Source organism: Hypanus sabinus, chromosome 26, assembly GCF_030144855.1.
Source record: "Hypanus sabinus isolate sHypSab1 chromosome 26, sHypSab1.hap1, whole genome shotgun sequence".
Taxonomy (NCBI): domain Eukaryota; kingdom Metazoa; phylum Chordata; class Chondrichthyes; order Myliobatiformes; family Dasyatidae; genus Hypanus; species Hypanus sabinus.
In genome coordinates this window covers 41,857,775-41,884,557 of record NC_082731.1, presented here as the reverse complement: position 1 = coordinate 41,884,557, position 26,783 = coordinate 41,857,775, and the positions used below count along the sequence as shown (strand labels likewise).

The following is a 26,783-nucleotide window of genomic DNA, read 5'->3' as shown; positions in this document are numbered from 1 at the left end:
AAATCAAACGTCTAATATGCACAATTTCTACAGATAAGAACATAATTAGAACGAAAAAGAACAAAATTTCCATTTTATTGTAGTGTATTCTAAGTAATTACACTTAGACATACATATAGACATCTCCCACACTGTACTCATTTTGGAGTCCCAATCCCCGTACATTCCCCTGTCCAGATGTGGACGGAATATCACAAATGAGCGTGCTGGAGACTGCAGATGTTGGTATCTGGCGAAAACAAACAACCCACTGGAGGGCATCGGCAGGTCGAGCAGCATCCGGCAGGGGGGAGGAGCTGACGACCTCTCGGGTCGTTACCCTGCATCAGGCCCGAGGATGCGGAGGGGAGGTGGCCGACGTAGAGAGGAGAAGGGAAGGGTGAGACAGAGGACAGTGAGTGACCGAGGAGGGTGAAGGACAATTTTGCGTCTGTCTACAGTACATCTCTTCACCCCTCCCTGCCTCTGTCACCCGAATCCCCCCGTCACCATCCACGGTGAGGCAACTTCTGCCCATCATCCCTCACCTCTCCTCGGTCCACCAATCACCTACCGACCCCTCCCACACCTCTTCCCCTCTCTATACCAGCTCCACTTTCAGTTCCGATGTAAGGTTTGGACCCGAAATGTTGACAATTCCTTCCCCCACCCCCACCAGCACAGAAACCACTCGACTCACCAAGTTCCTCCATCAAATTTGACCCTGCATGTCTGTGCTGACCAAGATGGCAATCTAACTCATCTCATCTGCCACCATCAGCACCCAGACCAAGCTCTTTCCTCCATCATCAGAGATGCACTGCCCAGGCCATGCTCTCTTCTCACTGCTGCCATCTGGTAGAAGGTACAGGAGCCTCAGGACTCGCACCACCAGTTTCAAGAACAGTTACTACCCCTCTACCATCAGGCTCTTGAACCAAAGGGGATAACTACACTCATTCTGTTTCTGATATTCCCAAAACCGATGGTCTCACTTTAAGGACTCTATCTCATGCTCTTGTTATTTATTGCTATTTATTTATATTTACATTTGCACAGTTTGTTGTCTTCTGCACTCTGGTTGATTTTCATCGATCCTGTTATAGTTACCATTCTATATATAGATTTGCAGAGTATGCCCGCAGGAAAATGAATCTCAGGGCTGGATGTGGTGACGTACATGTACATTGATAAGAAAATTTACTTTGAACTTCTGCCTGCACAGATTTTGAATCCCTCTCGGAACCTAGTTCAGAACCAGAATCAGGTTTATGATCTCGGACATCTGACGCCAACCGTGTGGGCTTGTGGCAGATGTAGAATTGCTGTCGTTCCTCTCTGCGCATCCGGTGGCAACCTTGCCGTTTCTTTAGCAGTTTGTCTGGCTTTTTTTTTGTTACGAGCTGCTAGCTCGGTGCTCAACCCAGCACAGATGGAAAACATGCAAAAGAGCCGACCAGATTTGAATCTGGGACAACTCGCTGATCCCACTACACCACCAGCTGACTAGCAGTACTGTGCAAGACTTAATTGTTAGAAGACATAAAATGAATGAATAGTGTAAAAGATAAATGATGATGTCTTTTGCTCTATTTATTTTGTATCTTACAGTGATTTTGGCTTATGGAGTACAGTGAAGTAAGGCCATTTGGCCCATCAAGTCCATTCCAACCATCAACAATCCATTTACAACAATCCTGAATGATTGGGTTCAGTAAGAATTCCCTTCTCTGACACCACTACTTCCTATGTGAAATTCCTGGAGAGCCTTTCCAGGTTGGAAGGATCTCCGATTTACATATCAGCTTGTGGGAACGGGATAGAATTCTCCAGGATTATTCTGGAGACTGGGAATTACCAAGAGCTGCCACGAGGGGGAGCACCAACCCTAGGCATCACCCAGGGATCCATAGAGAAATGGAGCTCTCCATTCCCAGAATTGCTAATTAAACCGGGAATACCCCGGAAAACAAGGCTGGAGAGAACGTAAAGTGTGGAGTTGGAGGTGGAGCTGGAGGTAAAAGTTTTGATTCACACCAGGAGACGCAGACTCGCCACGTGTTATCTGTCCAAACTATTCACTCTATAGATGCGCAGTGGTGTCTACCCTGACTGGTTCCATTGCAGCCTGGCATGGCATCAACCGGTGCCCTGGAACAGAAAAGCCAACAAAAAGCTGGTGGATAGGGCCCAGTACATCACGGGCAAAGCGCTCCGCACCATTGTGACATCTACAAGGAGCACTACCGCAAGCAAGCAGCGTCCATCAGCACGGACCTCCCACGATCCAAGACGTGCTCTCTACTCACTGCTGCCATCAGGAAGAAGGCACAAGACTCACACCACCAGGTTCCGGAACAGTTACTACCCCTCAACCATATCTCAGAACGAATGTGTTGTCTTTGGAGAGAGTCCAGGGGAGGTTCACCAGGATGATTCCAGGAATGAAGGGGTTAACAGATGAGGAGCGTTTGGCAGCTTTGGGCCTGTGCTCACTGCAATTTAGAAGAATGCGTGGGGATCTCACAGAAACCTACCGAATGTTGAAAGGACCACATAGGGTGGATGTGGAGAGGATATTTCCTAGGGTGGGGGTATCCAGAACTCGAGGGCACAGCCTCAAATTAAGAGCTGACCTTTTAGAACAAAGGTAAGGAGGAATTTTTTAGCTGGAGAGTAGTGAATCTGTGGAATGTCTGCCACAGACTGTGGTGGTCAAGTCCATACGTATATTTAAGGCAGAAGATTATTTCCTAATCAATCAGGTCATCAAAGGATATGGCAAGAAGGCAGGTGTATGGGGTTGAGTGGGATCCGGGATCAGCCGCGAAGGAACGGCGGAGCAGACTCGATGGGCTGAATGGCCTCATTCTGCTCCTGTTGTCTTACGTTCCAATACTCAGGCCAAGCAATTGTCGGCACAGTGCGACATAGAAAGGAGGCCTCCCTCACCTGCGCCCCGTTGCCTCTGGCCACAGCTCTCCCCTACCGAGGGTGGCTGCCCTCCCCTACTGAGGGGGGCACCTCTCTGGAATGCTATGCCCACGGCACCTCACAGGTGTGTGAAGCGCAGGGTGATACGTCTGTGAGAGAGTGGGTGGATTGAGGGCTGGAGACAGGTATAGAAAAGAAGTTGGGATGTGAGATCTAGTACTGAGGAACGCCTCAGGCACGTATAGACAGCTTCGGTGCCAACACTTTGCACAGCACTGTAGTAATTTTATGTTTTGCACTGTACTGCTGTCACAAAAAAAAAACAAATTTCATGACCTATGTGAGTGATGATAAACCTGTTTCTGATCTGGGTCTCTATTGTGGACTGAGAGTGGGAAGGGGACAGGGAGAGGGGAATCATGGTTGGGAAAAGGGGAAAGAGAGAGGGAAGCACCAGAGAGACTTTCTGTAATGATCAATAAACCAACTGTTTGGAATCAATTGACCTTGCCTGGTGTCTCAAGGCTGGGTGTGTCTGTACCCACCCCTGGCACTCCTTCTCTGTCCCCTGTCCCACACCCCTCCCGCGGCGCTCCACCCTCGCCACTCCCAACATCCTTTGCTCCCGCCAGATTTACAAACTCGCTCTCCGCTCCATGTTGACAAATACAGAACCGTGCAAAAGCCTTATGCACCCTTGCGATATATATGTGACTAAGACTTCTGCACAGTGTTGTAGATCAGCCATGATCACGTTGAGCAACGGGGCAGAATCGAGGGGTTGAGTGGCCTACTCCTGCTCCTACTTCCCGAGGCACAGCTGCCGATGGTGGAGCAATTAAGGTCATGGGGTGTCCGTGGACAAGACTGCTGGAGCACTGAGATCTCGGAGGATGCACGAGGAGAAGAAGAGACAAGAAGTGTGATTCAAAAGCAAAGGGTTTTAGGTGGAATAACTTGCACAAGGTGTTGGAAGAACTCAGCGGGTCAGGCGGCATCTATGGGGTGGAATAAAGAGGTGTTGTTGAAGGATCTTGGACTGAAACATCGACTGTTTACTCCCCTCCATAGGTGCCGCCTGACCTGCTGAGTTCCTCCAGCATTTTGCCTGCGTTGCTCTGGATTTCCAGCATCTGCAGAAAGAGAAATGTCGGCATACAGCGAGACAGAGAACTGGGCAAAGCTGAGGAGTGGTGGTGGGAAGACAAGATGGAGCAAGAGATTATCTTTTCCTCTGATCTCCCCAGAAGAAGCCGCAATATTTCACAAAACATGATCATTTCCCACGAGTTTCTGTTGCCATGGAAACTAAGAATCTGCTCTTGTGCAGAACAGAGCAGAACGGGTCCATGGCTTTACCTGAGGAGAAGCAAAGGATTGTGGAGGGGAGGGGAGGGGAGGGGGGAAGAGAGGAGGTGGTAAATCTTTGCACAAAATCAGTTTTGACAGATCGGGCCAGGATCACATGACTACCGAAGACAGACGTTATGTCGCAGTCACTGACAGAGCATAGTCTGCACCGTCATGTTCTAACGCCCTCTCCATACAGTCACGTCCGCCACAAATACCTTCCCCCGAGACGTGAGGTCGACCCCCAGTCCTCCATCTTCTGTGATCAATCGGTGTCTTTCCAGTAGGCACCACCACACACACACACACACACACACACACACACATACACACTCACATTCACACACCCTCTCTCACACACACACACACTCACATTCACACACACTCTCTCACACACACACACACTCACATTCACACACACTCTCTCTCTCACACACACACACATACACACTCACATTCACACACACTCTCTCACACACACACACACTCACATTCACACACACTCTCTCTCTCACACACACACACATACACACTCTTTCACACACACACTCACATTCACACACACTCTCTCACACACACACACTCACACACACACATACACACTCTGTCTCTCTCACACACACACTCACATTCACACACACCCTCTCTCACACACACTCTCTCTCTCACACACACACACACACACACACATACACACTCTGTCTCTTTCACACACACACTCACATTCACACACTCTCTCACACACACACACACATTCACACACACTCTCTCTCTCACACACACAAAGTTCAGCCAGGCTTACCCCACTCTGCCTCATTACCCAGGGGTCAGAAATGGGTTGTTACCTGCATTGTAACTTTAAGCACAGAATCTGCCGTTCTTTAACGTGTGTATATGTATGCTTGTGTGCGTGTGTGTATCTGTGTTCCGAGATCACAACCTTATTGGAAAGAACTGCCATGTTGTGTGCCTCCTTTCCAAGCAATTCAGCAGTTACACAGCAAGAACTTACAGAGAAACACAAGTTTACCGGACACCCATTTGCAAGCTGACCCCAGTTACCCAGCCACTGTGGCTTCCATCAAAGGTCACCAGTGCGTTACCAGGACCCGAGGTAAAAAGACCAGCGTGCATTGCTGTAGCGCCTTTCCTGATGTCACATGGCCTAAAGACTCCAACAGCCAATGGAATAGCTCTTTAGCTGTTTTCACTGTTCAGAATCAGAATTATTACCACTGACATATGACATGGAGTTTGTTGTGCTGGGGCATCAGTACAGAGCAGGATATATATTAAAAATTACTGGAAGTTACAATAAGAAATTTAATAATTAGAGCAGGAGGGACATAGTGAGGTAGTAGCTATGGGGCTCAAAGAGATCTGACACAGACAGGAAGAAGCTGTTGGTGAATCACCGAGACGCCTGTGATTGTAGCAATGAGAAGAGGGTCTTCATGATGGAAAATTCTGAGGGGTAATGCAAGCAGGCTTTTCCCCCTGAGGTTGGCTGGGACTACAACCAGAGGTCATGGGATAAGGGTGAAAGGTGAGGAGTTTAAGGAGAGCATGGGGGTTGAGAGTGTGGAATGAGCTGCCGGCACATGCGAACTCGATTTCAACGTTTGAGAGAAGTTTGGATAGGTACGTGGATGGTAGGGGTGTGGAGGGCTGTGGTCCCGGTGCAGGTCATTGGGAGCAGGGCAGTATAAATGGTCCTAGCATGGACTAGATGGGCCGAAGGGCCTGTTTGTATGCTGTACTCCTCTATGGCTCCACAACTTTTTGAAGACGCTCTCAAAGATGGAGAGGGCTGTGCCCATGACAGAGTCCGCGGCCCTCTGCAGCGTCCTGCGATCCTTTGTGCTGGAGCCTCCGTCCCGGTCAGTAAGCTCTTCACGGTGGAAACCCTGCGCTCTCAACGAAGGAGAGCTGGCGGCGAGTCTTCTCCGCGGATGCGCCGATCCGTCTGACCCGGAGCAGCTCCCAGCTTGCCAAGCACCTGCAGTCCCCGCGATCCAGCCGCCTTCACGCACACCGTGAAACGCCTCGCGGTGTATGCGCTGTTGACAATCAATATTGCAGTGCGTACAGTGGTGAGCACAAGGCCAGTGGAACAGTGCAAAGAGCCCCCCTCCCCCCCCCGGGGGCAAACTGAGGCGGCAACAGTGGAAGAGGCGGAATCTTGGGTCTGCACTCTGGGGCGGAGGTGACTGGTTTGGGGGTCTGATCCCAGTGGGGAAGAAACCGCACTTGAGCCTGCGGCCGGTTGTGTGACCACTGACGCCAGGCGATCCCTGAAGAGTATTGATAAATGGGGTCACCCATCTTGTAAAGTCACTGTCCAGAAGAAGGCAATGGCAAACCACTTCTGTAGAAAGTTTTGCCAGGAACAATCATGGTCGCGGAAAGACCATGATCACCCACGTTACACCACACGGCACATAATGATGACGTCATACTACATGGCACATAATGATGATATCATACAGCATGATATGGTTGCCGCTCAACCACTGACACTACAAGGAAACAATCCCAGATTATCCCACCTCTCCAAATCTCCAGTCCTGGTAGTCACCTTGTGAATCTTTACAGCGCCTTTTCCAGTCTAATAGCATTCTTCCTACAGTTGGATGGCCTAAACTGCGCACAATGCTCCAAATAGGGTTCTCGGCAATAGCCCGTACAATTACAACGTCCTGCTCCCACTCGCGTACTCAGCCCCTGACGATGAAGGCGAGTCTTCTTCATCACCCTGTCTCCCTGGTTTAGCTCACTGTCATTTTTTTTTTCATTAAGTGCAATCATGAACAATAGCCAGATTGGAAAATGCTGATCAAGTCGACTAGTTCCCAAAGAGAACTCTGGTAGGCCAATCAGATGGTTCGCTGCTGCTCAGTGATAGAACACACAAAAAAAATCATGTGTACAATTGAGAAACATTCAAAAATAGTAGAAATACTGGAGGCATGATGATCATGTTGAAGTCTGCAGGAAAGAGACATTTATACACACGCTGTCCTCTATACTTCAGAGAGATTGAAGGATAAGGTTGCAGGGTGACAAAACATGGCAGGAGCACTTGGAACACACAGAATGGCCGCGCAGTGGTTAGCACAACGGCTTACTGTACCAGTGACCTGGGGTTCAATTCCTGCCGCTGCCTGTGAGGAGTTTAAACCTTCGTCCCCGTGACCGCGTGGGTTTCCTCTGGGTGCTCTGGTTTCCTCCCACAGTCAAAGATGTACCGGTTGGTAGGTTAGTTGGCCATTGTAAATTGTCCATTGATTAAGCTATGGTCAAATTGGGGACAGTTGGGCTTGAAGGGGCTCACTGTATCTCTTTTGAATCTACTCTAAGAACCTTTACACGTAGGCCTCCATTTTTCTGTTATTCACAAGCCCTCAAGTTAAATTCCATCAGCTTTCTCCTTCACCTACTCAACGTCAGCGCGGTAGTGCAGCGGGCAGCCTGACACTATTGCAGTGCCAGTGTCTGCCGCTGTCTGTAAGGAGCTTGTACCTTCTCCACGTGGGTTTCCTCTGGGTGCTCCGGGTTCCCAAACGATGTATGGGTCAGTAGGTTAATTGGTCACATGAGTATAATTGGGTGGCATGGCCTCATTGCTCGGTCACTGTGAAGTATAGGGGGGAGCCTAGGACCAGAGGGTACACCCTCACAATAGAGGGATGTCCATTTAGAACTGAAATGAGGAGGGATTTCTGTAGCCAGATGCTGGTGAATCTGCGGAATTCATTGCCACAGGCAGCTGTGGAGGACAAATTGTTGGGTATATTTAAGGCAGATGTGGACAGATCCTTGATTATAAACACGAAGAGGTTTGGAGATGCTGGAAATCCAAAGCATCTCACACAAAATGCTGGAGGAACTCAGCAGGCCAAGCAGCATCAGTAAACAGTCGAAGCAAGCATGCAGGTACAGCAGTCAGTGAAGAAAGCTAATGGCATGCTGGCTTTTATAACAAGAGGAATTGAGTATAGGAGTAAAGAGGTCCTTCTGCAGCTGTACAGGGCCCTGGTGAGACCCCACCTGGAGTATTGTGTGCAGTTTTGGTCTCCAAATTTGAGGAAGGACATTCTTGCTATTGAGGGAGTGCAGCGTAGGTTCACAAGGTTAATTCCCGGAATGGCGGGACTGTCATATGTTGAAAGGTTGGAGTGACTGGGCTTGTATACACTGGAATTTAGAAGGATGAGAGGGGATCTGATTGAAACATATAAGATTATTAAGGGATTGGACACACTGGAGGCAGGAAGCATGTTCCCAATGTTGGGAGAGTCCAGAACTAGAGGCCACAGTTTAAGAATAAGGGGTAGGCCATTTAGGACTGAGATGCAGAAAAACTTTTTCACCCAGAGAGTGGTGGATATGTGGAATGCTCTGCCCCAGAAGGCAGTGGAGGCCAAGTCTCTGGATGCATTCAAGAGAGAGTTAGATAGAGCTCTTATAGATAGCGGGGTCAAGGGATATGGGGAGAGGGCAGGAACGGGGTACTGATTGTGTATGATCAGCCATGATCACAGTGAATGGCGGTGCTGGCTAGAAGGACCGAATGGCCTACTCCTGCACCTATTGTCTATTGACCCTTTCTTAGGCCTGGAAAGCCTGACTTCTCTTTCTTAACAGGCCTGGTGAAGGCCCGAAACGTCGACTGTTTCCTCTTTTCTGTAGGGCCTGCCGAGTTCCTCCGGCATTTTGTGTGCGTAATTGGGCATGGGAGGTTACGTGGGGTTGGGGGGGGGGTGGGTGAAGGGTAGGCCATGATGAAATGACGGAGCAGGCTCGATGGGTCAAATGGCCTATTTCTGCTCTTATAAATAACAAAAGTTTTCTCCTCAGCCCAGGGTGGACCTCGTAGGAATTAATTTCAGCAGCTACACTGTTGTCCCTTGAGTGACTTTGATTTCATTCACTGTGACACGGCAATACAGACTGGAACTTGATCGCATCGTCCCTGTGTGTACGAGACTGTCTCAGTCTGCTGGGTCTGCACCAGAGATCGTCTTTGTGTTCAAACAGACAATCTGATTGTCAGCATCCATGTCTACAAGACTTAGGTCTTCTCGCAGACCCCGCGTACCGCAGCTCGGCTCAGGAATAATTTATTAGCTGCCCTGTCCCAGTGCAGGTCAGGTTACTGTCAGTAAGCGGGATGAGAAAGAGGACTGGGAAAGCGAGGGAGGACGAGAAAGAGAGGGAGGAAGGGGGAGGACAAAGAAAGGGAGGGGAGGTGGGGGAGGACAAGGAAAGGGAGGGGAGGTGGGGGAGGACAAGGAAAGGGAGGGGAGGTGGGGGTAGGACAAGGAAAGGGAAGTGGGGAGGACTTGGAAAGGGAGGGGAGGCATGGGGAGGATGAGGAAAGGGAGGGGAGGCATGGGGAGAATGAGGAAAGGGAGGGGAGGCATGGGGAGGACGAGGAAAGGGAGAGAGGCAGGGGAGGACGAGGAAAGGGGGAGGCGGGGCAGGATGAGGAAAAGCAAATAGAGAAATGAAGCTAAAGAACAGAACTGTGCAGGAGTCTTAGGCACATAAATGTATCGATAGAGTGCCTTGGACTTTTGTACTGCACTGTGTTTATCAACGGGGAGCGGAGAGCGAGTTTATAAATCAGGGAGTACAGGATGTTGGGAATGACGAGGGTAAAGCAGGTGGGGTGTGGGACAGGTGGCAGAGAAGGAGTGCCGGGGATGGGGGGGTGGGTGCGGGTGCAGACACACCCAGCCCTGAGACACCAGGCAAGGTCATTTGATTCTAACCATCGGTTTATTGATCATTATAGAGCTGTTATTGTGTTTTCTGGTAGTTACCTTTTTGCAAATATTGGCAAGTTTCTTCTTGCTATTTTTGCTAATATTTGGAAGTTTAATTTCTGACACGTTTAATAAACACCCTTGCACAAAGTGCAAAGCAGCTCCAGCCATTTATTTCGTTCGGTCATAACGCACATATCGTAACACTGCCTACAATCTAACTATTCCAATTTGCCCACATTTGGCCTACGGTAAACCCCTCCACTTTGTTTTTGAGAGACACAGCGTAGAAAAAGAGCCCACGTGGACCATCAATTTCTCACTTACACAAATTCAACAGGAATGTCAATTATTTTTGTTCTTACCATTTTCTTATAAAATCCCGGTAATGCGGAAGCAGCTTCACGGGTTTGGCGAGAGACAGAGAGACGGAAAACACTACGACCACGCATACTAAACATTTATTTACAAACAGTAAAATATTCGACCAAACATCTAAGTCCTCCCAAGTTAAATACCTACGTTCAACAAACAAGTACTTTAGCTAAGTGAGCGTGTGGGCCTTTCTATATCTGCTGCACCATTTCCCAATGGTTCTTCAGCACTGGTTGAACGTCAGTGTGAAGGTGACAAGGGACAGAGCGCGAGTCACTCGCACGCGCTATTCTTACATCCCCGAGGTGCCCGGCGCCCGGCACCGGTGACGTGGCACAGGAGGTAACCAATGGGAACGAGCTGCTGCACACTTCAAACGGGATTTTGGTCGAAAGGTAAGCTGACCACACCTCCCTCCACCCTCCACCACCCCAGGTTCCATCCCTCACCTGTACGCTCGCGCCAGTTTACCGTTGGCAGTTAACCTACCGACTGGCTCATCTGCGGGGTGTGGGAGGAAACTGGAGCAGCTGGAGGGGACCCACGTGCAATTTTGCGTTGGCACAGTTTGTTGTCTTCTGCACTCTGGTTGATCCTTCATTGATCCGGTTACAGTTACCATTCTATAGATTTGCAGAGTATGCCCGCAGGAAAATGAATCTCCGGGTTGTATGTGGTGACATATACTGTATGTACTTTGATAATAAAACTTACTTTGAAAGTTCAACATGTTAGAAACATAGAAAACCTACAGCACAATACAGGCCTTTCGGCCCACAAAGCTGTGCCGAACGTGTCCTTACCTTAGAAGTACCTCGGCTTACCCATAGCCCTCTATTTTTCTAAGCTCCATGTACCCATCCAGGAGTCTCTTAAAAGACCCTTTCGTTTCTGCCTCCACCACCATCGCTGGCAGCCCATTCCACACACTCACCACCCTCTGCATCAAAATCTTACCCCTGACATCTCCTCTGTACCTACTTCCAAGCACCTTAAAACTGTGCCCCCTCGTTTTAGCCATTTCAGCCCTGGGGAAAAGCCTCTGACTATCCACATGATCAATGCCTCTCATCACCTTATACACCTCTATCAGGTCACCTCTCATCCTCCGTCGCTCCAAGGAGAAAAGGCCGAGTTCACTCAGCCTATTCTCATAAGGCATGCTCCCCAGTCCAAGCAACATCCTGGTAAATCTCCTCTGCACCCTTTCAATGGTTTCCATGTCCTTCCTGTAGTGAGGCGACCAGAACTGAGCACAGTACTCCAAGTGGGGTCTGACCAAGGTCCTATATAGCTGCATTGCAACATTACCTCTCGGCTCTTAAACTCAATCCCACGATTAATGAAGGCCAAAGCACCTTACGCCTTCTTAACCACTGAGTCAACCTGCGTAGCAGCTTTGAGTGTCCTATGGACTCGGACCCCAAGATCCCTCTGACCCTCCACACTGCCAAGAGTATTGCCATTAATGCTATATTCTGCCACCATATTTGACCTATCAAAATGAACCACCTCACACTTAAAGAGCAAACGCGAGGAAATCTGCAGATGCTGGAAATTCAAACAGCAACACACACAAAATGCTGGTGGAACACAGCAGGCCAGGCAGCATCTATAGGGAGAAGCACTGTCGACATTTCGGGCCGAGACCCTTCGTCACCTCACACTTATCTGGGTTGAACTCCATCTGCCACTTCTCAGCCCAGTTTTGCATCCTATCAATGTCGCGCTGTAACCTCTGACAGCCCTCCACACTATCCACAACACCCCCGACCTTTGTGTTCACCATGAGAATGTGTAAACAGGCAACGAGGTCAGAATGGAAGCCGAGATGCTGGCTTTGTAAGCCAGTGCCGCCCAATTAAAAGTGAAAAGGAATGCCGGATTTTCCTGGGGAATGCCAGAATTCCTGGCCCTCCTGAGAAGTGTCTGCAGATGGCTTCCTGACTACATATTGATGCAGCTACAACCAATGTAAGGCAGTGGTTATATTTCATTTGGAGTTTGAGGAGACTCGGTTTGCCAATGAAAATACTTGAAAACATCTCCATGGAGAGCATTCTAACTGGCTGCATCACCGTCTGGTATGGGAGGGAGGGGGCTACTGCACAGGATCAAAATAAGTTGCAGAACCTTATTGATTGATTGTATGAATAGTCAAAGGTTTTCTCCCCAGGGCTAAAATGGCTAGCACGGGAGGGTACAGTTTCAAGGTGCTTGGAAGTAGGTACAGAGGAGATGTCAGGGGTAAGTATTTTTACGCAGACAGTGGTGAGTGTGTGGAATGGGCTGCTGGTGGCGGTGGTGGAGGCAGAAGCAACAGGGTCTTTTAAGAGACTCCTGGGTGGGTACATGGAGCTTAGAAAAACAGAGGTAAATGGGTAAGCCTAGGTAGTTCTCAGGTAAGGACACGTTCGGCACAGCTTTGTGGGCCGAAGGGCCTGTATTGTGCTGTAGGTTTTCTATGTTTCTAAACTAGTCAGCATAAGTTGTAAAATTAGTCAGCTTCATCTGTAGTATCCAAGGCATCTTCAAGGTTTGGTCCCTCAGGAACGTGACGTCCATCATGAAGAACACCCACCACCCAGGGCATGCCCTCTTCTCATTGTTACTATCAGGAAGGAGGTACAGGAGCCTGAAGACACACACTCAGCGATTCAGGAACAGCTTCTTCCCCTCTGCCATCAGGGAGGAGGTACAGGAGCCTGAAGATACACACACAACGATTCAGGAACAGCTTCTTCCCCTCTGCCATCAGGGAGGAGGTACAGGAGCCTGAAGACACACACACAACGATTCAGGAACAGCTTCTTCCCCTCTGCCATCAGGGAGAAGGTACAGGAGCCTGAAGACACACACTCAGCGATTCAGGAACAGCTTCTTCCCCTCTGCCATCAGGGAGGAGGTACAGGAGCCTGAAGACACACACACAACGATTCAGGAACAGCTTCTTCCCCTCTGCCATCAGGGAGGAGGTACAGGAGCCTGAAGACACACACACAACGATTCAGGAACAGCTTCTCCCCCTCTGCCATCAGGGAGGAGGTACAGGAGCCTGAAGACACACACACAACGATTCAGGAACAGCTTCTTCCCCTCTGCCATCAGGGAGGAGGTACAGGAGCCTGAAGACACACACTCAATGACTCAGGAACAGCTTCTTGCCCTCTGCCATCCGATTTCTGAATGGAGACTGAACCCATGAACACTACCTCACTACTTTTTTTAATTTCTGTTATTTTGCATGACTTGTTTTAATGCGACTATTTAACAGACACATATATACTTAATGTAACTCAGTCTTTTTGTTCTCTATATTTATTTAACATATTATTTCATTTTCAAAATGGTGGTTGTGACGCATCCAGTGTGGTAGTGTAGTGGGTAGTGCTTGTCACTCTGACCATCAGCTCCCACCGCTGAAAAGGAGAGCGGAATGTGTCAGTCTCTCCCTGCCAGTGCACGGCCTCTCCAACAGCAAGCCTCATGTAGCACCTCCTCACTGGTGACACACGGAAACTGAACTCCTTCCGGACTCAGGCTGACTTACGGAGGGACGGGGAGGAGGTCTGGCCCCTGCGCACGTAGCACGCAGGCCCACCGGCGTGTGGACACCCCCTGGTGCTGGTGAGCCGGATCCCCAGCTATGGGTAAATAGCCCCACTGCCTTGTGGGAGAGACGAAGGCTACGGGAGTAAACCCAGACAGCAAATCCGGAGTGGAGCCCCAGAATGTCATTGAACATCCTTCTGGCAGCTCCTGCGGCCGAGCTGGTGCCAAACGTGCTGCTTAAGCTTTCCTTTGGACTGTACTGGTGAGGCCAGGAGAGGGATCTTGATGACTGGACATCTCAAGATCTCCATAACTTCCGCCTAGGCTTGTGATGATGAAGAACATCACCCAATGTCCTTCGAGATGCCAACCACCATTGCAGTGTGTTGCTACAGTAACAAACTTCATGTCATATGGCAGTGATATTAAACCTGATTCTGACCCTGTGACTCATGGTGCCAAAGCATCCAGCTGTTTCCAATAGTTACACCGATAATTCTTCCCAGTGAGTGTGTGCCAAGCTACGTGCACTCAAAATCTCCCTTCAACAGAATGAAAAACATTATTGGTGATCCGTAGGGTTCAGCTCTGGGTCCCCTACTTCTCCTGTTATATGTTAATGATCTGGAGGATGGAGTTGATGGCTTTGTGGCCAAATTGGTGGTTGATACAGAGATAGACGGGTGGTGGGGGGGGGGGGGGGCGCAAGTAGTGCTGAGTAGGCGGGGAGTCTCCGGGAGGACATGGACAGGTCAGGAGAATGATCAAAAAGAGGATGATGGAATACGGTGAAAGGAAATGTTCAGGGACTGAATAAAGGCATAGGCTGTTTTCTAAATGAGAAGGGTGACAATGATTGGGTGGTGGGGTGGAGATACATCCCTACCAAAGGAGGTGTAAGGTGCTTCTTCCCTCTGCTAGCCTGCAGGTCACCTTTGGTCAAGGAGTAGCACCTGCTTAGCCCCCGATCAGGGTCACGTGAACCCATGGGAGCAGGTGGTGGATGGTCGTACGAGCAGCCGGTGCAGATCACAAGTCCTGGTTATGCGACCACTGACGCCAGGCAGACAATCTCTGAAGAGTATTGATCATGGCCGGGGGTCGCCCGTCTTGTAAAGACACTGCCCAGAAGGCAGCAATGGCAAACCACTTTTGTAGAAATATTTGGCAAGAGTATCCATGGTCATATGATTGCCCATGTCACATGGCACGGTACATAATGATGATGATGACGTCAAAGCAAGACAGGAGAATGGGATAGAAATGGAAAATAAATCAGCCATTATTGAATGGTGGAGCAGACTTGATGGATTGAATAACTTGATTCTGTTGCTATGCCTTACATTCATCTGATCTGACAATGACTGCACAGGAGAGAGGTAAGTTTCTGGTAGTTGACTTACTTTTGATATCATTAAATTGATGATCATGTATTTCACATTTAAGCTTCTTCTAAATAAATAGCAGTTTTTCTAGTGAACATCACTGTGAACATCAGAGACATTCTAAGTTCTAAGCGAGAGACTTGACAGCCGGTTAAGCTTTGAAGTTTATTAAACCCTTAAAAAAATGATACGGTTACAGCTGGATGCCTGGCACTGTGCTGGACCTTGTAATCGGCATTGGAACTTCACTCAGAAGTTTGATGTTAGTTCTTCCCCAGGTAAGCAGGGTATGGCAACTCGAACGTGCAGGGATGTAAGAGGCTGCAGTGAGTACGGGCCATGCAATGTATCACTGGCACATCCCTCCCCACCAGCACCAGTATTTACATGAAGCATTACCTCCAGAAGGAAACATCGACTGTATCATCAAAGATCCCCACCATCTGGGCCAAGCCATCTTATTGCAGGTGCAGAAACCTGAAGTCCCACACCACAACGTTCAAGAGCAGCTATTTGCCTTCATACATTTGGCTCCTGAACCAGCTAGCAAACTCCTAATCACTACCTCTTGTAAAGCAACACCGCGACCTCTTTTCACTACAATGGCCTTCTTTTGTGTTCTAATTGTGTTCTGCCTCGTATAAGTTATGCTTATATTCTTGTGCGCGTTGTCCATCAGCTGCACCGTGCCCGTGATGCCGTGGCAGGTAAGAGTCTCCCCACACTTGTGCACGTGGCCATGAACTTGACTTTGACTTTACAATTCTGGCAGGGTGCATATGGGAAAACTTGACCCCCCCACCATGGAGTTCCAGACCACGGACCGATCCGCCCTTACGGGCCACGTGAGTAATCCTCCTTACTTTTATTTCCCCTGCCGAGCTCTCCAGTGAAAGACTCCAGAGGTATTTCAGCTTTTACGAGAATTAGGTCAGGACAGTTCCAGAAATAGAAAACACATTAATATCACACAGACACACACACTATCAACAGATAATAATATCGCATCAACCCATTTGCAGATTCTGTACTAATACTACACAAACCTATCCATCACCCGTATCATACTGACCCAATAATTAGTTCATTGATAATACTCCAATGATTGATTAACCAATTCATTACCGATATTACACTTAACTCTTGAAGACTTCACTGTTACTATCACAGTGAACTATTGACTACACTTCACTAGTACCACACAAGTCATTTCTACCCATAAGATATAGGAGCAGAATTAGGCCATTTGGCCCATCGAATCTGCTCCGCTACTTCAACATGACCAGATCCATTTTCCCTCTCAGCCCCAATCTCCTGCCCTCTCCCTGTTTCCCTTCACACCCTGACCAGTCAGGAATCTATCAATCTCTGCCTTAAATGACCTGGCTTCCACAGCTGCCTGTGACAAAGAATTCCACAGATTCACCACCCTCTGGCTAAACAAATCCTTCCTCGTCTCCATTCTAAAAGGACACCCCTCAATTCTGAGGCTGTGTCCTCTGGTTCTGGACTATCCCAACATAGGAAAAATCCTCTCCCCGTCCACTCTATGAAGGCTTTTCAACATTCGATAGTTTCGATGAGGTCACTCCTCGGTCTTCTGAATTCCAGTCAGTACAGCCCCAGAGCCATCAAACGTTCTTCATATGACAAGCCATTCAACACCAGAATCATTGTCGTGAACCTTCTTAGAACCCTCTCCAATGTCAGCACATCCTTTTTTTAGATAAGGGGCCCAAAACTGCTCACGATTACCCAAGGCCTCACCAACGCTTTACAAAATCTCAACGTTACATCCTTGCTTTTATATTCTTGTCCTCTTTAAATGAATGTTAACATTGCATTTGCCTTCGTCACTGCTGACTCAACCTGCAAATTAAACTTAAGGGAATCCTGCACAAAGTCTCCCAATTCATTACCAGCATAATGAATGCTTTCTTTACTAATAGCTTCATCATCATTATGTGCCATGCCGCATGATGTGGGCAATCATGGTCTCATGACTAAAACTGTTCGTGGCAAGTTTTTCTACAGAAGTGGTTTGCCATCGCCTTCTTCTGGGCAGTGTCTTCACAAGACAGGTGACCCCCCAGCCATTGTCAATACTCTTCAGAGATTGTCTGCCTGGCGCCAGTTGTCACATAACCAGGACTTGTGATCTGCACCGGCTGCTCATACGACCATCCACCACCTGCTCCCGTGGCTTCACATGACCCTGGTTGGGGGCTAAGCAGGTGCTTGGGTGACCGAAGGGTGACCTGTGGGCTAGGAGCACCTGACACCTCCTCTGGTGAAGACAGTCTGTCTTCTGCACATCGGTTGTTTGCCAGTTTTTGTTTGCATTTAATTTTTTTGTAAATTCTGTTGTGGTTCTTTATTTTTCGGTGAACGTCTGCACGAATCTCAGGGGAGTGTATGGTGACATAATATGTTTTGACTTTGACTTTGAGAAAGAGGGCACTAGAAAGGCAGTTTTAAACTTAACCGAGCCAGTGGATGGAATGCAGCCAAGATCACTGAGGAAGACAGGGCGAGGTAGGCTGAAATCTCACATTCCTTGTCAGATGGGGAGGAGAGGAAACTGTAGACGTGGTACCCCCTGTTCAGTAAGTGTGTGAGGTTGACTTGCCAGGCAGTCAACATTACCTCAGAGGTGTAAAAACAGGTAAGGAACAGAAATAGTCATCAGAGGTCTCTGAGGAAAGCTGGCACTGAAACGTTCAAGGCCAACCAAGCAACACACACAGACACACACATGAACTCCATCGGCATCTATCAGCCGGCGTTTCGGGCCGAGGCCCTTCATCAGGACTGGAACAGAAAGATGAGGTCAGAGCAAAAAGGTGGGGGGGGAGGGGAGGAATTCGTACAGGGTGGTAGATGACAGGTGAACCCAGGAGAGGGAGAAGGGGGGAGTCGAGGGCTGGGAAGTTGGGCGGTGAAACAGATAAAGGGCTGGAGAAGGGGGAATCAATAGAAGAGTGTTGAAGATCAGAGAGGAAAGGGAAGGAGGAAGAGCACCAGAGGGAGGTGATGGGCAGGTAGGGAAATAGGTGAGAGAGGGAAATGGGGATGGGGAATGGTGAAGGGGGGACAATTAACAGAAGTTCGAGAAATCGATGTTCATGCCATCAGGTTGGAGGTGACCCAGGCTGAAAATGAGGTGTTCTCCTCCACCCTGGATGTAGCCCCTTCGCGCCAGTAGAGGAGGCTGTGGGCTGTCGTGTCGGAATGGAAATGGGAAGTAGAATTGAAATGGCCTGCTGAGTTCCTCTGGCGTTTTGTGTTGTTGCTTGGACTTCCAGCATCTCTGTCAAGACAAACCACGTTTGACTAAACAGATTGAGTTTATAGAGAGTCAGGGCTAGTCTGGGGGTGAAGGCCAGAACAACGATCAGAAATTAAAGCCCCGTGGCCAAAGCTTGGAGGGTGGAGGCTGCCCTGGAGCTGGAGAACTGTCCGTATGTGTTAGGGAGATTGGGAAGGAGGACAGGGGCTTGTTTTGTTTTGGAGTTTTATTGATTGTTTTGTTCTCTGTTATTAGAGTCAGGGAGCACAGAAACAGGCCTTTCAGCCAATCTAGCCCATGCCAAACCATTTAAACTGCCTATTCCCATCGACCTGCACCTGGACCACAGCCCTCCATGTACCTATCCAAACTTCTCTTAAACGTTGAAATTGAAATCACATGCACCACTTACTCTGGCAGTTCATTCCACACTGTCATGGCCCTTCTGAATGAAAAAGTTTCCCCATATTTTCCCCTTAAACTTTTCACCTTTCACCTATAACCCATGGAGAAAGCTTGTGTTTACCCTATCTATACTCCTTATAATTTTGCATGCCTCTATCAAATCTCCCCTCGATCGACTACGTTCCAGCGAATAAAGCTCTAACCTACTCAATCTTTTCTTATAAAAGCATCCAGACACGGTCAAGAGGCTCAGTTGTCGCCGGACCGAAATCAGAATGGGGAACAAATGACTTTGACCATGCTGCTAGTATTCAAAAACTGCTGATCTCCTGGGATCTTCATAAACAACAGTCTCTAGAACGGTGTGAAAAGCAAAGAGAAGCCAGTTCTGTGGGTGAAAAAGGCCTGTTGATGAAAGAAGTTAGAGGAGGTTCAAGCTGACAGGAAGGTGACAAGAACTCAAATAACCGCACGTAACAATGGCGGTGCAATGGCATCAGTGTCGGAGTTCCAGGCAAATGGGCCCGAGTTCGAATTCTTGCACGCTTTCCATCCGTGATGGGATGAGCATCGTTCTCGTAAAAAAAAAACATTCAAATGCTTCGGGGAAAATAAATGCCACGGTAACGGCAAAAAAGCTGCATTGTGCACCACAAGGCGCGGTGAGGAACAACGGTGTGCATCTCCGAATCACAGCACTTTGAAGTAGACGTCTACAGCAGCAGAAGTCTATGCACTTAAGGCCATAAGGTTCTGGAGCAGAGGTAGGCCAGTCGGCCCATCGAGTTTGTTCTGCCATTTGATCACGGGCTGATCCGTTCATCCCCACTCCCCTGCTATAAGACCATAAGACTTACACTATTAGGTACAGGAAGTACCAAATACAGTCTGTAGTTCACTCTGCAGCAGCAAGTGTTCCCAGTCTGGGGTCCACGGACCCCGCGGTTAATGATATGGGTCTGTGGCTTAGAAAAGGTTAGGAGGGGCATCATAGCCAGACTCCATTTGTGCCAAAACAGTTCTACGATTGATTAAAGTCACTCTGACTCATTGAATTATTGATCACTAGTGTCACACTGATCCATTGATATCAGATTTGTTACCAATAACCCACTAATCAATTACTAATCAGTGGCCTGGCATGATTACAGAGTTTATCATGAGAAAGAACCATCCACAATTCCCCAATATTATAGCTGATTGATCAATTACTGATATTGGAAAGTCCATTACTCACCTACTGATGGAAACATTACTGAGCAATTAAATGTTTCATGACTAATTTCAGCAAACTCCCCCTCCTTCTTTTCCCTCCCCTTCCCTCCCCCACTGCTGCTCTCCTCCCCTCTCCCATGGCCAAGAGTGCTAATTTCATCCAAAAGGCCTATTCAAATGGTAGCAAATCTGTGACTTCTACTCAGGGGAAGAAGCTGTTCCTGAATCATTGAGTGTGTGCCTTCTTCCTGACAGTAGCGATGAGAACAGGGCATGCCCTGGGTTATGGGGGTATGATGCCTCAAAATGGCAGATTTCTTCTCCTCTATTATCATGTATTGCATTGCATTTGCTGCCACAAAGTCAACATGACATATGCCGATGATATTAAACCTAATTCTGATTCTGAGATTAGTTGAGTTGTAACACATTTTGTAATACCCACTAACCAATCACTCCTCCAAAAGTCCACACCCTTGTCGTAGGGTTCGGAGGCTTGTGTGCCTCAATGACGCGGAGAGCGATGTTGGCAGGAGGCAGGGTTTGCACTTTGCCTCTTGGTTGGGCTTTGGCCCACGCCAAACAGGTCAAAGGTTAGAGGCCAGACTAAGAGTGGTCCAGGTTCGGGGGTTCAGCTCACGGCTAACAACCTCGACTGGTCAAAGAGTTTGTTAAGGAAACAGCAATGAAGAGTCCTATACCTGTGTGGGCTGGCATTCCTGTGTCTCTACCCCGGCAGTGGTGAAAACCTACAGGAAGCTACTGACACGATGACGGAAGCCCTGAACGCTGCCATGACCAAAATGAGAAGATGGGCCAACTCCGTTATCACCGGACCCCTGAAGGGCGGAGGAAACGTGAGAGACTAAAGAAAATCTGTCACCATACTGTAGAGTCAGAAATGAGGAGATTGAGGCTCCCACACCCTCTCATCTCAATGGGTCAGTGGTTCCATTCAATATCAGAGAATGTATACAATATACAACCTGAAATTCTTACTCTTCACAGACATCCATGAAAACACCTTAACCGAATTTTACAGGAGCACCATCGAGAGCGTCCCGACGAGCTGCGTCTCCATCTGGTCTGGGAGCAGCCGAGCGTCGGACCGGAACTCTCTACAAAGGACTGTGAGATCGGCCCAGAGGATCGTAGGGGTTTCCCTACCATCCATCGGGAATATTTATCAAAAACGATGTGTACACAGGGCCCTTAGTATTATCAACAATCCCACCCATCCACCCAGCATCCTCTTTGACTTTCTACCATCAGGCAGGAGACTCCGATGCATAAAGACAAGAACGGTCAGGATGGGAAACAGTTTCTTCCCTCAGGCCATTAGGCTTCTGAACTCCCTGCCGCATCACACTCGAAGTGTCACTGGTTAATCTGTTCTGCACCCTACAATATTTAATTCATGCAATTTTGTTTGTTTATTTATGTGAAATTCATTTGTAGATTTCATCCTTACTTTCCTAAGTTATTGAGCATTATGTGTGTGTTATGTGTTCTACTGTGCTTTACACCCTGGTTCGGTGAAACGTTGTCTTGTTAGATGTTGTACATACAACTAAACGACAATAAACAACTTGACTTGACTGTTATTTGACTCAATATCACTCTGATATATTATTAATATCTCACACTGACAAACCCATTGGTATGGTAATGAATACCCCACTAACCCATAGTAATGTGGGGCAGAGATAAGTCTCTACCAAAGGAAGTATAAGGTGCTCCTTCCCTCCGCTAGCCTGCAGGTCACCCTTGGGCAAGGTGTAGCACCTGATCAACCCACCGATCAGGGTCATGTGAACCCATGGGGGCAGATGGTGGATGGTCATATGAGCACTCGGTGCAGATCACAAGTCCTGGTTATGTGACACTGAATCCAGATCACTGGAGTCGTGAGGCGGTAGATCTATTGACTGTGCTTTCTGCTGTTAGGTAATTCAATAATACATTAGCCATTCTTTAGCATATAACTAAAGTCACTCTGATCAGCTAACTGATTTTTCTACCACTTTCTCACTGGTCTGTAATTCCTAATTTCGATCTTACTCATAAACTGATTCATGACTAATATCAAGTTGGCCTAAAATGATTCAGTTCTGTTATTACATCAATCCAGTTCTCTTTCACGATACGGTATGGTGACTGAATACCAGAGCAAGGGTGGTGGGCAAGTCTGCGGTCAATACACCTAGTCAGTGTTACACAATTCAGGGGGGCTTCCTGAATCCTGTACTCTGTCCTCTGACTGATGAAGGCAGGAATGTCGTCCATCTTCTTCACCACACTATCCACTTAGGTTGTATCGTTCAGGGAGGTATTCAGAGAGCAACACACACGAAATGCCGGAGGAACTCAGCAAGTCAGGTAGCATCGATGGAAATGAATAAACAGTCGCTGTTTTGGGCCGAGGCCCTTCTTCAGGACTGAAGAGGAAGGGGGAAGAAGCCAGCATAAAAACGGTAAAGGGAGGGGAAGGAGGCTGGCTGGAAGGTGATAGGTGAAGTCAGGTGGGTGGGAAAGGTCAAGGGCTGGAGGGGAAGGAACCTGACAGGAGAAAGGGAAGGAGGAAGGGACTTGGGGAAGTGATAGATGGATGAGTAGAGATAAGAGACCGGAGCGGGGAATAGAAGAAAGAAAGGGGGAGGGAATTTTCTTTTCTATCTAGAAGGAGAATCGTTATTCATGCCATCAGCTTGGAATCTAACGAGATGGAAGATAGGTGTTGTTCCTCCACCCTGAGCGTGGCCTCTTCATGGCACAGGAGGCGGCGGCCTTGGGCCAATGTGTTGGAACTGGAAAGGGGAGCTCCGCTCCCATCATATGTCAATATAACTCATTCATATATATTTCCGTGTTCATTAATAACATCTGGGATGATGAATGAGAAACTGGACCAGGAGAAGTGTCCACTCACTGAGATTTCCCCTGTGGGGAATTTTGTGCAGTTAATTTATTCCTGCATGAAAACTGTTATCTAAATCCGGAATGATATATATATATATATATATATATATATATATATAGAGAGAGAGAGAGAGAGAGAGAGAGAGAGAGAGAGAGAGAGAGAGAGACGGAGAGAGAGGGAGAGAGAGAGGGGAGAGAGAGAAGGGGAGAGAGAGGGGGAGAGAGAGAGAGAGGGGAGAGAGCGAGTGAGAGAGAGAGGGAGAGAGTGAGAGAGAAAGAGAGAGACAAAGAGAGAGAGAGGGGGAGAGTGAGAGAGAGACAAAGAGAGAGGGGGAGGAGAGAGAGCGAGAGAGTGAGAGAGATAGAGAAAGAGAGAGAGAGAGAGAGAGGGGGGGAGAGAGAGCGAGAGAGTGAGAGAGATAGAGAGAAAGAGAGAGGGGGGAGAGAGAGCAAGAGAGTGAGAGAGAGAGAGGGGGAGAGAGAGTGAGAGAGAGAGAGAGAGAGGGGAGAGAGAGCGTGAAAGAGAGAGAGAGAGAGGGCACGCATGTGTGAGGGAGAGTGAGAGAGACAGACAGAGAGAAAAAGAGAGGGAGAAAGAGAGTGAGAAGAAAGAGAGGAGAGACAGAAAGAGAGAGTGAGGGAGAGTGAGAAAGAGAGAAAGGGAGAGAGTGAGAGACAGGGGAGGGAGAGTGAGACAGACAGAAAGTGAGAGAGGGAGAGAAAAAGAAAGAGGCAGAGATACAGAGGGTGAGTGGAGGAGAGAGAGAGAGCAAGACAAATAGACAAATATAGTGAGAAGGAGCGAGACAGAGATGGATAGAGAGATAGAGAGAGAACGAGAGAGAGAGAAAGGGATAGAACACAAACATGAGATGGAACCAGAGGTACTTTTGATTACAGTAGCTGGTTTTGTGAGGTTGATTCTCCTGATCTTCATCCAGCTCTGGGCTGGGCTCAGTCATTCAGCTCCCATGCAGCCACCATTGATATGAATCTGATTGCCTTTGCTTTCAGTTAAAAAAAAACTGCACTGCAAGACTTCCCAATGTGACAGGTGACCTGCTTTGTGACGTTTGCCTCATCCGACACTTGAACAAGTGTGCTGAAAAAAAAAACAGGAGTCTGTGTTTTAACTATTTATGTACTTCTCTGGACTTCTGACCTCCTCCAGTGACAACTCAGGAGAACTCATGGTAGCTAGACAGGGATAACAAGAGTGTGAGGTCCCTCAGGCCAGCCCAGTATCCATTAGGTGCTTCCATAAGACGGCCTTTCACCCACTGAGCACAGACGTTAAGTAAGATCTTCAACAACCATTTGGATTTTTAGAAAACCTTTAAAAATTGATTGCGGGCTTCAGTTCAAAGTAAAATTGTTATTAAGTACACATATGTCACCATACACAACCCTGAGTTCACTTTCTTGCGGGCATACACAAAAATCCATAATAGAATCATAACCATAACAGAATCAATGAAAGACCGCACCAACTTCGCCGTGCACAAGACAACAAACTGTGCAAATTCAAACAGGAAGAAATAATAATAATAAATAAATAAGCGTTAAGTACTGAGAAGGTGAGATGACAAGTCCTTGGAAAGGGACTCCATAGGAGGTGGGAGCATTTCAGTGATGGGGTGAATGAAAGGAACACAGACCCGTCCTCACTGAGTGGTCAGCAGTGGAAAGGGTGAGCAGTTTCATGTTCCTGGGTGTCAACATCTCTGAAGATCTGCCCTGGGTCCAACACATCGGTGCAATTATGAAGAAGGCAAATGCCAGTGGCTATACTTCATTAGGAGCTTGAGGTGATCTGGTTTGAGAATTAGATTATTAGATTGTGAGGACACTCAGTCCTCGCTTATTGTCATTTAGTAATGCAATGCATTAAGAAATGACACAATGATATCACAGAAACACAAGACAGACCAAGACTAACTAACAAAAACCACATAAGTATAACAACAGTGCAAAGCAGTACCGTAATTTGATGAGAGCAGACCATGGGCACGGTAAAAAAAAGTCTCAAAGTCCTCGACAGCCCATCATCTCACGCAGACGGTAGAAGGAAGAAAAACTCTTCCTGCCATGAACCTCCAGCACCGCAAAGCTTCCCGATGCAGCCTCTGGAAGCGCCTGACCACAGCAGTCACAGCACAGGAATGCAGTCTCTAGCAGATTTCTAAAGAACTCCTTCGAAAGGCAATGCCTCGAGAAGGCACCATCCATCACTAAGGACCCTCTCCACACTTTGCTCATTACTATTGTCAGGGCAGAGGTGCAGGAGCCTGAAGACACACTCCCAATGTTTTAGGAACAACATCTTCTTCTCTGCCATCCGATTTCTGAATGGTTCCTGGCCCTATGAACACTACCTCACTATTTTCCTCTCTTTTTGCACTGTTTAGTAATTCATTTTCAAATTTTTTATTGTAACATAGTCATATTTTTACCGTACTGTGCAAAAGTCTTAGGCACCCTAGCTGTGTATACATGCCTAAGACTTTTGCACAGTGCTGGAAAAATATGACCATAAGTTACAGTAAGAAATATTGTTGAGAAACATGACAATTTGTCAACATGGAGCGGAGAGCGAGTTTGTCAATCTGGCGGAAGTAAAGGATGTTGGAAATGGTGAGGGTGGAGTGCCGTGGGAGGGGTGTGGGACAGGTGGCAGAGATGGAGTTTGTGGGTGGGGGGATGGTGTGGCTGTTTTTGATCGTGATTGTTCTTGGTAAATTCTTCTACAGAAGTGGTTTGCCATTGTCTTCTTCTGGACAGTGTCTTTACAAGACGGGTGACCCCAGCCATTATCAATACTCTTCAGAGATTGTCTGGCTGACATCAGTGGTCACATAACCAGGACTTGTGATCTGCACCGGCTGCTCATACAACCATCCACCACCTGCTCCCATGGCTTCACGAGCAGGTTACTACTTTCTATTTAGCTTCTGGTTGTAAATGAAAGTCAGTCTTCAGTTCTTAAAATGTAACTAGAAATTAGTAATCAGCTTGAAATTAAAACACAGCTTTGCAAACAAGCTCTGTATTTTGCAGGCGCTCTTTCTTCATAGAAGCAGATGCTAGTCATTGCACCTGCTTTATTATGCTCAAGAGCAGAGAATAAGACAATGGGTTGTTTTACTTGGGCGGTTTCAAACAGACAAGCTGACTCTTAAGTTGCTTAGTTCGGGGAAGCTTGTAGAACAGATGGATGATATAATTTAATATATCAATAACTCATGTGTTTATAGTTGAAAAGTTTTATGTGCTCAGCTTTACAGCATTAATTTTGAACTATGACCCTGATTGGGGGGGTGGGGGGGGGCTAAGCAGGTGCTACACCTTGCCCAAGGGTGACCTTCAGGCTAGCGGACGGAAGGAGCAACTTACACCTCCTTTGAGAGAGACGTATCTCCACACCGCCACCCATATGCTTTGATGTCCATGTGATAAGTGAAGTAAATAAAGTTGAATCTAAATTGCAAGGTGGTAATGCATCAGACGCATGCTCAGAAAGATGCTTCTGGGCACCCTGAGAATATGCGAGGTGCTGGGGAAAAGTAGATTCTCCTCCCTTGTCAGTTGCCGATCGATGTGTGCTGGAGA

General features: G+C 47.8%; 1 protein-coding gene across 1 annotated transcript in view; it reads right to left on the bottom strand.

Annotated features, from left to right (window-relative positions):
* The window catches only part of LOC132381483 (RNA-binding protein Nova-1-like), a 465,660-nt gene that overhangs the window by 8,093 nt on the left and 430,784 nt on the right, over positions 1 to 26,783 (bottom strand). The gene's annotated exons all lie outside the window — the stretch shown is intronic.